The sequence below is a fragment of the Nycticebus coucang genome, chromosome 11 (assembly GCF_027406575.1).
Source record: "Nycticebus coucang isolate mNycCou1 chromosome 11, mNycCou1.pri, whole genome shotgun sequence".
NCBI classification, from domain to species: domain Eukaryota; kingdom Metazoa; phylum Chordata; class Mammalia; order Primates; family Lorisidae; genus Nycticebus; species Nycticebus coucang.
Window position 1 is genome coordinate 119,559,522 of NC_069790.1, and position 12,833 is coordinate 119,572,354.

General features: G+C 43.7%; 2 non-coding genes across 2 annotated transcripts; both read left to right on the forward strand.

Moving 5' to 3' along the window:
• Positions 1–6,685: 6,685 nt before the first annotated feature.
• On the forward strand, positions 6,686–6,757 carry TRNAC-GCA (transfer RNA cysteine (anticodon GCA)). Its single transcript has one exon. It is a non-coding gene; the product is annotated as a tRNA-Cys (tRNA).
• Positions 6,758–8,992: 2,235 nt separating this feature from the next.
• Positions 8,993–9,064, forward strand: TRNAC-GCA (transfer RNA cysteine (anticodon GCA)). The gene has a single exon. It is a non-coding gene; the product is annotated as a tRNA-Cys (tRNA).
• Positions 9,065–12,833: the final 3,769 nt, after the last annotated feature.

Here is a 12,833-nt window from a genome sequence, read left to right on the forward strand (position 1 = left end):
CCATGGTGTGGGTTTACCACCCTGTTTTATGCCACTGGACATCTTTGTTTGGGATGCAGGAGACTTCTCTTACCTGGGGTCTCCATTCAACCTTTCCATAGACTCAAAAGCAACAACAGCTAAAACCAAAAATCTGAAACCAGTCCTGCTAATGCTTGGCAGACTTCCCCTCCCCCACCCCAACCAAGTGGGGCAAGGTGACTGATCCTGTAATCCGACCACTCTAGGAAGCCAAGACAGGAGAATTGCTTGAGCAAAGGAGTTCCATACCAGTCTGAGCAAGAGGAAGACCCCTGTCTCTACTAAAAATATAAAAATTAGCCAGGCATGGTGGTATACACCTTTAGTCCCAGCTACTCAGAGGCCAAGGCAGGAGGACCACTTGAGCTCAAGAGTTCCAGGCCACCCTGAGCAAGAGTGAGATCCTGTCTCTACTAAAAAAAAAAAAAAAAAAAGAGAGAAGAATTAGCCAAGTATGATGGTTGGACACCTGTAGTTCCAGCTACTGGGGAGGCTAAGGCAGGAGGATTGCTTGAGCCCAGGAATTTGAGGTTGCTGTGAGCTATGATGGTGCCACTGTACCCTAGCCTAGATGATAGAGTGATACTCTATCTCTATAATAATAATACAAGTATAATTATAGCCATAAACTGCTTACTCCCATAAAATATTAGCCTAAGAGAGAAATACCATTCTGTTTCAAGGGCAAGTCAATGTTTTCGCATGTTGTAAACAGTGAGGAAGGAAGTTGTTTAAAGAGTGAGCTACAGGCAGGAACAGTGGGGTCAGAGAAGGAGCACGCCCAGGGCCAGCTGTCAGGTGCCCCCACCCCCCTGGTGCCAGTGCTGGTGCTGTGTCTGGGGACCAGGACTTGGGTGGGTAGGGGCTTGCAAGCGGCAAGCCAGGTGAAGGGCTTTATAGGCTTGCTCAGAATTTGGTTCTGTGCACTGTGCTCAAGGCCCCCCTCCAACTTTCTCAGCCCAGTATGCCCACTGTCCTCTGTCTTGGGGGCTGGGGCACTGGCTGGCTCCCCACCAGCACTTCCCCTATACCCTTCCCTTCCCCTCCAAGAAGGGGGGGGGGCCTCCTTAGACCTTCACCCTCAGAACCATCTCAGGAGGGGCCTGTGGGGATAAGGCCTGTGGGGCTGAGGCAGCCCAGGGTGTGAGCCACCTGACTTTCCCCAGTAGGAACTGGGCCAGGGAGAGGCAGCAGCGCACAGTGCAGGGGACTCTGATCAGCCTGGTAGGAAACAGTGCACTGTGCCCGGGCTGCTTGCCCCTCTCCTTTGGAGCTGTGCAGGGTGATACCATTTAATTTATTTTTATTATTCTGAGGGTCCAAGATACACACATTTGTTTTTGAGGTAAGCTGTGAATCTCTGGGAAGCTGCATTCATCTGGACTTTACAGTAAGAGGTGGGGTTTGGAGGATGGCGTGAGATGAGGACCCATGTGGGTGGGACTAAGAGGGAGAAGTGTGCTTGACATGAGGCCGGTGCAGGGGCAGAGTGGTCTTCTGTGAGGTTCCAGTCTGTTCACAGCTGACCCTTGAACAATGAGGGAGGTGGGGCACCCCCAACACACACAATTGAAAATCCATGTGTGACTTTTGACCCCCCCCACAACTACTAACAGCCTACTGTTATCTGGAAGACTTACTGATAACATAAACAGACATATTTTGTATGTTCTGCCTATTGTATACTGTATACAGTAAAGTAGGCCACAGACAAGAGAATGTTATTAAGGAAATCATAAGGAACAGAAAATATATTTCCTCTTCTTTCAGTGGAAGTAGATCATTATAAAGGTCTTTATCCTTGTCATCTTCATGTTGACAGGCTGAGGAGGAGGAGAGGAAGGGTTTGTTTTGCTGTTTCAGGGTGGCAGAAGTGGGAGAAAATCTGAGTTTAAGTGCACCTGCACAGTTCAGACCTGTGTTGTTTGAGATCAACTGTTAGTTTTATTTACAGACTTTACAGATTCAGGACCAGACGTCATGGGTTAGAGTAATGAGAAGTTCAGAAACATCTTTGCTGACTAAAAGCAAGCCCAGATGAAGGGCACTTGGACTTAAAGCAAGGCCTTTTGGTCTGCATTCACCTGCACCCTGGCACCTGGTCTGGGTATGTCATGTCTCTGACTATAAAGCTGGGCCAGGGCTTCTGCTGCCTGTGGCTCCTGCCTCACAACAGGGTGGCTTCCGCTCACGAGCAGACTGACCTGTTCTATCGCTAAAAGGCCTCCTCGCTCCCCTGCCAGTCTTCTCTTCCGACCACGTCAGCAGGGCTCCCAAAGCCTGGAGGGAGGGTAGATGGAGAGGCTAGAATTGCTTCCAGATTTCATTTGGGACTTTCTGGTAACTGGGGAGCTACTGTCATTTGGAAGAAGGCTCACCCTCTGGGAATTCAGGCATGGCCCTGTGCAGAAAGCCCCTGCTCTGAGAAACAGTTAGTGCAGGTGCTGCTGAAGGAGACCTAGGAAGTGCCCACATTTAATTAAGATGATAGAGAACCTTCTGGGCTGGATGTGGCCACTGGAAATCCACTAAACTAACAGTTATGGAAAGCTGTCGCTGTCTAGAAACAGCTTTACAAAGGGGCAAAGATGGGGACTTTGTATTGTCCCATCCCAGGAGGAACTGAATGATCCCTAGAGGGAGGACCATGCTGTGGGTCAGCATGAGTAACTGCTCCAGATGCTGCTCAGCCATCCCCCTTCCGATGTCAGCTCACCACAACCTCTCCCAACTGTCCTGATGTGGGGAGGAGAGCCCTGATTAGGGAGTATAAAAGCCCTATAATTAGAATGAACTAGAGTTACAAAATAATTTTCAATTTTTGAAATTGTGGCTCTGGGCTGGGTGAGGAAGAAATCCAGCAGTTCAGAAAGATGAAACCTAAATATGGTGATCATGCTGAGACTCTGCCTGAGGGCCCCACCTCAGCAGGCAGCCATTCACCGCCCTGATCATACCACTGCTGATTATATTGGGTAAAGCATCTCAGGCTCCATCACAGACAGGGGTGGTGGTAAGAATAAAGCAGGAGACTCAGGCTTCACGTGGGACCTATGGAGCCTGGGCCCTGGTTCCTGCCATCACTAACAAAGCTTTAGGACTCAGGTATAGGCCACCCCTTCTCCAGTGGGAGCCCATGGGCACTCTCTGCTTAATGGCCCCTCTGAAAACACCCGTGGTTTCTGTTCACTACTCACTTTGACATATTCTTGTCTTTTTGGTTGTTCTTTGTACATATTTTCTGCTTTGTCTTCTGCTGTGGGATCCTCTTCTCTTTCTCTGTGTCTATGACGTTAAATTTCTTGAGAGACTCTGATTAGTCATCTTCTCTGTGTGGGCAGAACCACAGTTTACTGGTCCACCTGTTTCATCTATGAAACAAGAAGAGAATGCTAGGTTAAAAACAGTCAGTTATTAGAACAAGAAGTAACTCTTAGAAAATAAGAAAAAGGATAGAAGAAATAAAACATTTAATAAACAGTTTGAAAGATAAAGTTGAGGCAGTTTCTCAGAAAGTAAAACAAAACAAAAAGACAAAGGAAAAGATAATGAAAGGAGTCAAAGTAATGAAAGTATAAACTGAAAGAAGGATGTCTGAAAACTAATTAATACACGAAAATGCTGAAGAGGACATGATAGGAAAAAATTACTCACAAGGAAAGGATATGGTATCCACGACCAAGGACCCAGCATGACAAATAAAAAATGACACTTAACAGGTAAAGCATAGGATAATTACAGATGAAACAAAAGATTGTAAAACCTTAAAGAGTGAAAGAATGAGGCTATATACAAAGAAAAGGGAATCATAAGAGCATTTGACTTTTCAACAGCAATACTAGGCATTAGAAGAAAACAGGAGAACCTTTTACAATAGGAAGGACCATGACTTGTAGCTGGAAATCTATGTCCATCCAGACTACTAGTCAAATGTGTGGGTAGAGCTGTAGACATTTTCAGGCACACCAGGTTTCAAAAATATTTACCTCCACACACCATTCACAGGAAGCAACTGGGGAGGTACTCTGCCAAGTGAAGGAGTAAATTAAGAAACATTCAAGACTCGTAATCCAGAAAAAGATGTACTCCTGTATGGGAGAGAGAGGTGGAAAAAAGAGAATGTCCTGGTGCAGGTGACAGGAGTCCCGGGGCTTCTGTGCAGCTTTCCGGGGCAGCCAGAACAGAGAGGGCAGAGAGGGAGACAGATATTGGAGAGAAGGAGTGGGAAGAAGTTATCCGATGGCTCTTTCCAGCGTGTTTTGACAGGCACTTTATGGGGCAATTAAAAGTTATGAAAAGTCTTAGATATTCGAAGAAAACTGAGTGGTTGAAAACATGAGGCTATCACTAACTTCAGGAAAAAAAAGTTCTACCAGAGCTCTTAGTTCTACTTAGCGCTGTGCAGATGAGCCGTGCACAGTGCTAACTGATCATAATGATAAAAATATGGGAGATAAAGAAAAACAAAGTAAACATGCAGTATTTTCTACAGAATTTTACCTCACAAGTTGAGATGTCCAGTGTATTGGAAAAAAGAGAAAAGGACACAAGTTACAACCCTCATCTACAGAAATCAGTCAGTTAATGCTAAGAACCTCATTAGACATAGAGTATTATGACATATTTATATTCTTTTAAACCGTAGAGGCAAAGAGACGTGAAGAAAGAGCCAGCGCTAGGCACCCATAGCTCAGTGGTTAGGGTGCTGACCACATGCACCAGGGCTGGAGGGTTTGAACCTGGCCCAGGCCTGCTAAACAACGACAACAACAACGTCAAAATAGCCGGGCGTTGTGGCGGGCACCTGTAGTCCCAGCTACTTGGGAGGCTGAGGCAAGAGAATCACTTAAGCCCAAGAGTTTGAGGTTGCTGTGAGCTGTGATGCCAAGCACTCTACCGAGGGCAGCATGGTGAGACTCTGTCTCAAGAAGAAAAAAAAAAAAGAAGAAACAGCCAAGAGTGGCTGCCTCTGGAGGGCAGGAGAGAAGCAGAAAGGATTAAGGGTTTTGTTTTGTTTTGTTTAATATCACAAGCTTTAGAAACAATGTATGACTTTTAAAAGCAATGGCACAGATACCTTGATAAAAATAAAGACAGATACAGTGTAAAAATCTGGGTGCACAATACACACGGAGTGTAGCTCGGCATAGAGCTGCTGACTGCAGTGCCAGAGCTCCGTTAGTCCTCGCGCCAGGCTGTCTCGGGCCACTTCCCGGGACTTCTCCATGATCCAAGTCAGGGCCTGGGAAGGTCACCGGCTTCCCCAACCGTTTGATGCAGAGGGTTTAACGTACAGATGCACAGACGGAGAAATGTCTGCAGGTGTAGGAGCTGCACGGGTCTGAAAAGAGGTTGGGCAAGATTTCTTCAGATTGCTGCTTTGTGGTGAATAAGGAGGAAACTGGGCATGCGCATGCGAGAGGCTGCTCAGTAGTAAATGGCATTGCTTCTCCCAGCTGTTGCTGTCACCACAGACTGAAGAAAAAAGGGAGACACATATGTAGGCCTGTGAACAGGGATGTGGGGTTTGAGGGCCCACGGAGCTGGGAAGGACCTTCCTGTAGTGAGTCTGTGGAAGAATCAGATGCTGGTCTTACCAATGATCTAAAAAGAAGTAGAAACTTGCAACGTGCAGTAGGAATGCCTGGTGTGTCTATGAAGGTGAAAGGTGCTTATTCAACACCTGCAGTAAGCAGGGCGTGTAGCCCAGGGGTACAGCATTTGACTGCAGATCAGGAGGTCTCACGTTCAAATCTAGGTGCCCCTTGTCATGCTTTTCTTTTCAGAAGCAGTTGGTCATATTCCAGTTTCTTTTCATCCATCCCAGCTACGATTCTCTCTGGGACAGGTCAGCCTTTGCAGCTACAATCTGGCTGGATAGACTCTTTCCATCTCTCCTGCTTAGTCTGCGCAGATCTTATCATTTCCTGCCCCACTCCCCCAACCCAGCCCCCATCTCCTGCATGTATGTAATTTCTCAAACTTACTTTCTCAAACTTAGCTGACTTCTAGTCAGCTAGAAGACAGGGGCTGTGGTGCAAGACTCTGGGTTCATACAGGGCAGCAAACAGCTGTAGACAGAGCAGACTTCCCAGGAACAGGCAGTGTAGGGTAACCCTATTATCACCCCCGCCCCCACTCCCCACTGCAGCAGTTTGGTGCTTTGGGGAGTAATGGCCAGACCTAGGGAGATGCATCACACCATCCGGGTTCTCCACATGGTGTGGATGTTTCCTGTGGGGACCCAGCTTCTCCCATGGCCGTGCTCACTCACATACCTGCTCCAGCACAAAGGCCAAAAGCCTGGCTTAACTACTTAAATGTGACAGTATTTGAATTATGTTCCACTCTGTCTTTGCTGAAGGAGGATTGGCAAGGAACTGGGGGCCCAGTGAGGAGTCTGTGAATGCTTCTGGAAACCACTGGCCAGCTCTTGGACTAACAAGAAGGGCAATGGGAGGTGGGCCAGAGTTCCCCAAACAGTTCTCTCCTTTCTTCCTGCTGAAGGCTTCACCCAGGGCAGGCCTGGAAAGCTGCTGGGCTGAGGGAAGGTGTCTCGCTGTGAGTCAGGTCTGGCAACTTCTGAAAAACTAAGCTCTTAATTATGCAAAGCTAAGCGTTACCACACAGGTGAAAGATACTAACTAGGCAATATTATTTCCATGGGGGTATAGCTCAGGGGTAGAGCATTTGACTGCAGATCAAGAGGTCCCTGGTTCAAATCCAGGTGCCCCCTTATTTATGTCAATGGAAAAGAAGTCAAACTCTGTAAAACAACTTAGAGAGTTAAAGATGCTTGTAAGGTTAAAAGGTTTATTCTGAGCCAAATTTGAGGACCCTGGTTATCTGTTGGGGAGCCAGAAAAATAGGGAAGGGGTCTCTGGGACCCTCTGAAGTGCTAAAACTTTTCTGTATTTTAATTTGGGTGGTGGGGGTGTGCACATACATAATGGTTCATTGTATTTATTTATTTTTATTTTTTTATTAAGTCAAATACACATAGGGTTCACTGTATACTTTAGTGTATGTAAGTTATATTCAGTACAAAGTAAATATAAAGGAAAACATGCCAATTACATTTTCATCTCTTCAATGCCTTATTTTATTCATTTAAAAAATACAGTTGGTCATTTTGATAGACATTCCTCCTGGGTTCAGCTTTGATTTCCCTCTTGTATGTAAGATATTCTTCGATTCGTTCTGATGCTTTCATATGTGGAGTCTTGGCATGTTGGGATCCAATGCTTATTGTTTCTGTTGACACTCAGGAATGCCAGCTGATTCCCTTGTGAATTTTTTACTTGTTCAGCAAATAGTACGTATAACTTACTGTTAATACATGCCAGTCCTGTTTTGAGCACTTTACATCAAATAATTCACTCAAGCAATTCGTCAAATATATACTATTATTAGCCCTGTTTCACAGAGTTTGCAGTTGGGCATAGGGAAGGTAGGTAATCTGCCCAAGGTCTCCTAGCTGTGGCAGGGCTTGGCCCTAGGCAGTTTGGCTTCAGAATCTAGACTGTTGGCATCCAGGCTACACTGCTTCTCCCAGGCTAATAATTTGTCAAAACTCTATCGATGGGAATTCCTTGAAGTTTGTTTGCTGATGCATTTTAGGGAAGAATTTTATTTGGCCAGGAGTCTATGGTACTACTGATTCCAACTTAAAATAACTGAAGTTTTTCATGTTGAATAACGCGTGCAAATTCAGGGCCCAAACCCCAGTCAGTCAGCCCATAGCTACAGATTCTCAGGATTGGTTTTCTTTTTCCAGACTTCTAGTAACTCCTTAGCTTACGCTTCATATATCCTGTCTTTATGCAAACCACTCTCCTTGCTGACTCCTCATCATGCCTGGAGCCCATGATTTTGTGCCTGGAAATGCCTGCTTGTCCTTGTGCTACTGACAACGGGGCCACCATAACCCAAACACCCCAGGGCTTCCACCGCCTCAGCCCTCCTGCTGGGGCTCAGGCTGGTATCTAGTCCCTGCCACTGGGAGGTCTTCTGTGCTTTTGCAGGCCTGTTAATCCTGTCCATTTTATTTGGCACCCACCCTACTGCTGAAAAGAGAAACCCAGAGGACTTTAATGTCATTGTAGAAATCACTGCACGAGTCAGTGTTTCTGTAGCCTTCTGGGCTAGAGAGGAAAGGGGTGGCTGCTGGCTGCCTTCTGAGAAGGTTGCCAGGATTCCAAGGGAAAGGCCTGTGAGTAAAGGAAGAAACTCCAATAGGAAGGAAAGGCAGTTTTCAGAAGAGAGATTTCACCATCCCTGTGACAAGGGCGGAAGAGGGTCCTTAGTGTGGTTGATTAGGTGGAAAGGTGCTAGGTCGGGCATCAATCCAAGTGTTCTCTCTAGTTGGGAAAGGCCTCTGGGTCACATGGGGCCATTTCTGGACATTGAACTGTGTTAGTTATTGGTCCCTTAATGTTTGGGGGGATTCCTAAATCTACTTAGCCACACACCTGTGACTATTTCATAGCGTGCCTCCTTTTCCATCATTCTCCATCTATATTAACTGAAGATATGGAAGCTGGAAGGGTCACCTTTGTTCCTAGATCATAATTTTGTAGATAGTGCCCTGGACCGATTATTGGGCCAGAAGGACAGGCTCCGAGTCTGTCATCATGTGTTAGGGCAGATACCTCCATCAGGCGGAGTTTGTTTATAGGTGCCCACCAGGACAGGGCATGGGCAGTTGACTCTGAAGCCTATTCTAATACTAATGGCAATGCTTCTCCAGACTGCTGCCTGCACCCAGGGACTGAAGGCAGGGAAGACACAGGCTGCAGGGCTTTGGAGGAGAGTAGCCTACCTCTTATGATGCACAAGGTTGACGTTTTCACCAAAGCTGGCCTGGCAGCTCCCAAAAGCTCCCATGCCAAAGTAGCAACTCATAGGTTATGGGTAGTCTGGGTGTGGCTGCACAAGTAAAAGACATTAATTAAGCATTATACCTAGAGAAGGGGGTATAGCTCAGGGGTAGAGCATTTGACTGCAGATCAAGAGGTCCCCAGTTCAAATCTGGGTGCCCCCTACTCACTTCAAGTTTTGACTTTTCAAATAGGTGCCTAAATTTTAACTTCTTCCTTATCAGACACAAAAGTAAAGATTTTTTCTTTTCTGGAACCAGCAAATGATGAGATGTTAATATGGTGGTTCTTATAGAAATTAGAATCATTTGAAGAGTCTATGAAGGTGTCATTTCCCAACCCTCACCCAGACCAATTAAATCAGGACATCTTGGGTGGGGCCCAGGAATGGTAAAAGCTGCCCAGGGCTGCCTCACCCCAGCTCTGTCTGCTCAGCCTCCGCAACCTGGGCCTCTTTTCATTCATCGTCACATTTGTGACACTTAAAATGAGGCCTTAAAAGAATCTTCCGGGAACAATTGCTCTTTCAGCACTTTGAAGTTCTCTTAATTTTTCCCCTTTTCATTCTTTATTTAAAAAATTAAATCATAGCTGTGTACATTAATGCAATTATGGGTACAATGTGCTGGTTTTATATATAATTTATAATACTTTCATGAAACTGGTTGACATAGTCTTTAGCACATCATCTTAGTTATTGTGTTAAGACATTTATATTCTACACTTAGTTTATTTAACGTGTACCCTTGTAAAATGCACCATAGGTGTGGTCTCACCAATTACCCTCCCTCCACCCATCTTCCCCCCTCTTCCCTCCCCCCTTTTTCCCCTTCATCTTGGGCGGTAGTTGGGTTATAACATTCATATGGAAGTGGGTGTGTTATTTTTAATTTTTTTTGTAGAGACAGGGTCTCACTTTACTGCCCTTGGTAGAGTGCCGTAGCGTCACACGGCTCACAGCAACCTCCAGCTCTTGGGCCTACGCGATTCTCTGGCCTCAGTCTCCCAAGCAGCTGGGACTACAGGCGCCCGCCACAATGCCCGGCTATTTTTTTGTTGCAGTTTGGCCAGGGCTGGGTTTGAACCCGTCACCCTCGGTATATGAGGCCAGCGCGGCGCCCTACTCACTGAGCCACAGGCGCCGCCCGGAAGTGGGTGTGTTTATAAATTTGTTCCATAGTAGGGCTGAGTACTTTGAATACTTTTTCTTCCATTCTTTTTTTTTTATTTTTTTTTTATTTTTGGGGATTCAATGAGGGTTTTTCTTCCATTCTTGAGATACTTTGCTAAGAAGAATATATTCCAGCCCCAGCCATGTAAACATAAGAGGTAAAGTCTCTATCTTTTTTTAAGGCTGCATAATATTCCATGGTGTACATATACCACAATTTATTAATCCATTCATGGGTCGATGGGCACTTGGGCTTCTTCCATGACTTAGCAATTATGAATTGGGCTGCAATAAACATTCTGGTGCAAATATCTTTGTTATAAAGTGATTTTTGGTCTTCTGGATATATACCTAGTAAAGGAATTGTAGGGTCGAATGGCAGATATATTTTTAGATCCCTAAATGATCTCCAAACATCTTTCCTAAAGGAACATATTAGTCTGCATTCCCACCAGCAGTGCAGAAGTGTTCCCTTTTCTCCACATCCACACCAACATCTATGGTTTTGGGATTTTGTGATGTGGGCTAATCTTACTGGAGTTAGATGATATCTCAAAGTGGTTTTAATTGGCAATTTTCTGATGATTATGGATGATGAGCATTTTTTCATATGTCTGTAGGCCGTGCACCTGTCTTCTTCAGAGAATTTTCTCTTCAACTCCCTTTCCCACACTGTGATGGGATCACTTGTTCTTTTCTTGCTAATGCATTTGAGTTCTCTGTGGATTCTCATTATTAAACCTTTGTCAGAGACATAACCTGCAAATATCTTCTCCCATTCTGAGGGCTGCTTGCTTTACCTTGGCTATGAAGAAGCTTTTTAGTTTGATCAGATTCCAGTAATATATTTTTGGTGTTGCTGCAATTGCCCTGGGAATCTTCCTCATAAAATATTCTCCCAGGCTGATTTCTTCAAGAGTTTTCCCTGAACTTTTTCCTAGTATTTTTATAGTTTTATGTCTTAAGTTTAAATCTTTTTTTATTTTTTATTTTATTTTATTGTTGGGGATTCATTGAGGGTACAATAAGCCAGGTTACTCTGATTGCAATTGTTAGGCAAAGTCCCTCTTGAGTTTAAATCTTTTATCCAGTGAGAGTCTATCTTAGTTAAGGGTGAAAGGTGTGGGTCCAGTTTCAGTCTTCTACAGATCACCAGCCAGTTCACCTAGCACCATTTGTTAAATAGGGAACCTTTTCCCTACTGAATGTTTTTAACTGGTTTATCAAAGATCAGATGATGGTAAGCAGCTGGGTCCATCTCTTGGTTCTCCATTCTGTTCCATACATCTACCTCTCTGTTTTTGTGCCAGTACCAGACTGCTTTGATCACTATCAATTTATAGTATAGTCTGAGGTCTGGTAGTGTGATTCCTCCTGATTCATTTTTATTTCTGAGTAATGTCTTGGCTATTAGAGGTTTTTTTCTGATTCTATACAAAATGAAGTATTTTTTTGAGGTCTTTAAAGTATGACAGTGTTGCTTTAATAGGGATTGCATTAAAATTTTATATTGCTTTGGGTAGTATGGACATTTTAACAATGTTGATTCTTACAAGCCATGAGCCTGGTATGTTTTTCCATTTGTTCAAACCTTCAGCTATTTCTTTTCTTAGAAAAGTTCTCTTTATAGAGATCTTTCACATCCTTTGTTAGGTAAACTCCAGATGTTTCACCTTCTTTAACACTACTGTAAAAGGAATAGCATCCTTGACTGTTTTTTCAGCTTGACTATTGTTGGTATATATAAAGGCTACTGATTTATGAGTATTGATTTTCTAACCTGAGATGCTGCTGTATTCATTGATCACATCTAACAATTCTGTAGTTGAGTCCCTGGGGTTTTCCAGATATACAATCATATCATCTGCAAAGAGTGAAAGTTTGATGTCCCCTGACCTTATATGGATACCCTTGATCACCTTTTCTTGCTTGATTGTGATGGCTAATACTTCTATTACAATGTTAAAAAGCAGTGGAGACAATGAGAAACCTTGCCTGGTTTCTGATCTGAGTGGAAATGATTTCAATTTAACTCCATTCCATATGATATTGGCTGTGGGTTGGCTCTGGATGGCCTCTATCAGTTTAAGAAATGTCCCTTCTATCCCTATTTTCTTAAGTGTTCTGATCATGAAAGGATTCTGGATATTATCGAAAGCTTTTTCTGCATCAATTAAGAGAATCATATGGTCTTTGTTTCATATTTTATTTATGTGATGAATTATATTTATAGATTTATGTATATTGAACCATCCTTGAGACCCTGGGATAAAACCCACTTGGTCATGGTGTATAATTTGTTTGATGTGTTGCTGGATTCTGTTTGCTAGGATCTTATTGAATATTTTTGCATAAATACTCATTAGAGATATTGGTCTATAATTTTCTTTTCTTGTTGGGTCTTTTCCTGGTTTGGGGATCAAGGTGATGTTTGCTTCATAGAATTTGTTGGGTAGTATTCCTTCTTTTTCTATATTTTGCAAATGTTGGGTAATATAGGTACTAGTTCCTCTTTTTTTCTTTTCTTTTTTTCTCTGAATTAATTTTATTTGACCTTATTTTACATGTGTCAGATAAAAGTCCTTATTTTTATTTTATTTTATTTATTTATTTATTAAATCATAGCCGTGTACATTAATACGATCATGGGGTACCATACACTGGTTTTATAGACCATTTGACACATTTTCATCACACTGGTTAACATAGCCTTCCTGGCTTTTTCTTAGTTATTGTGTTAAGCCATTTATATTCTACATTTA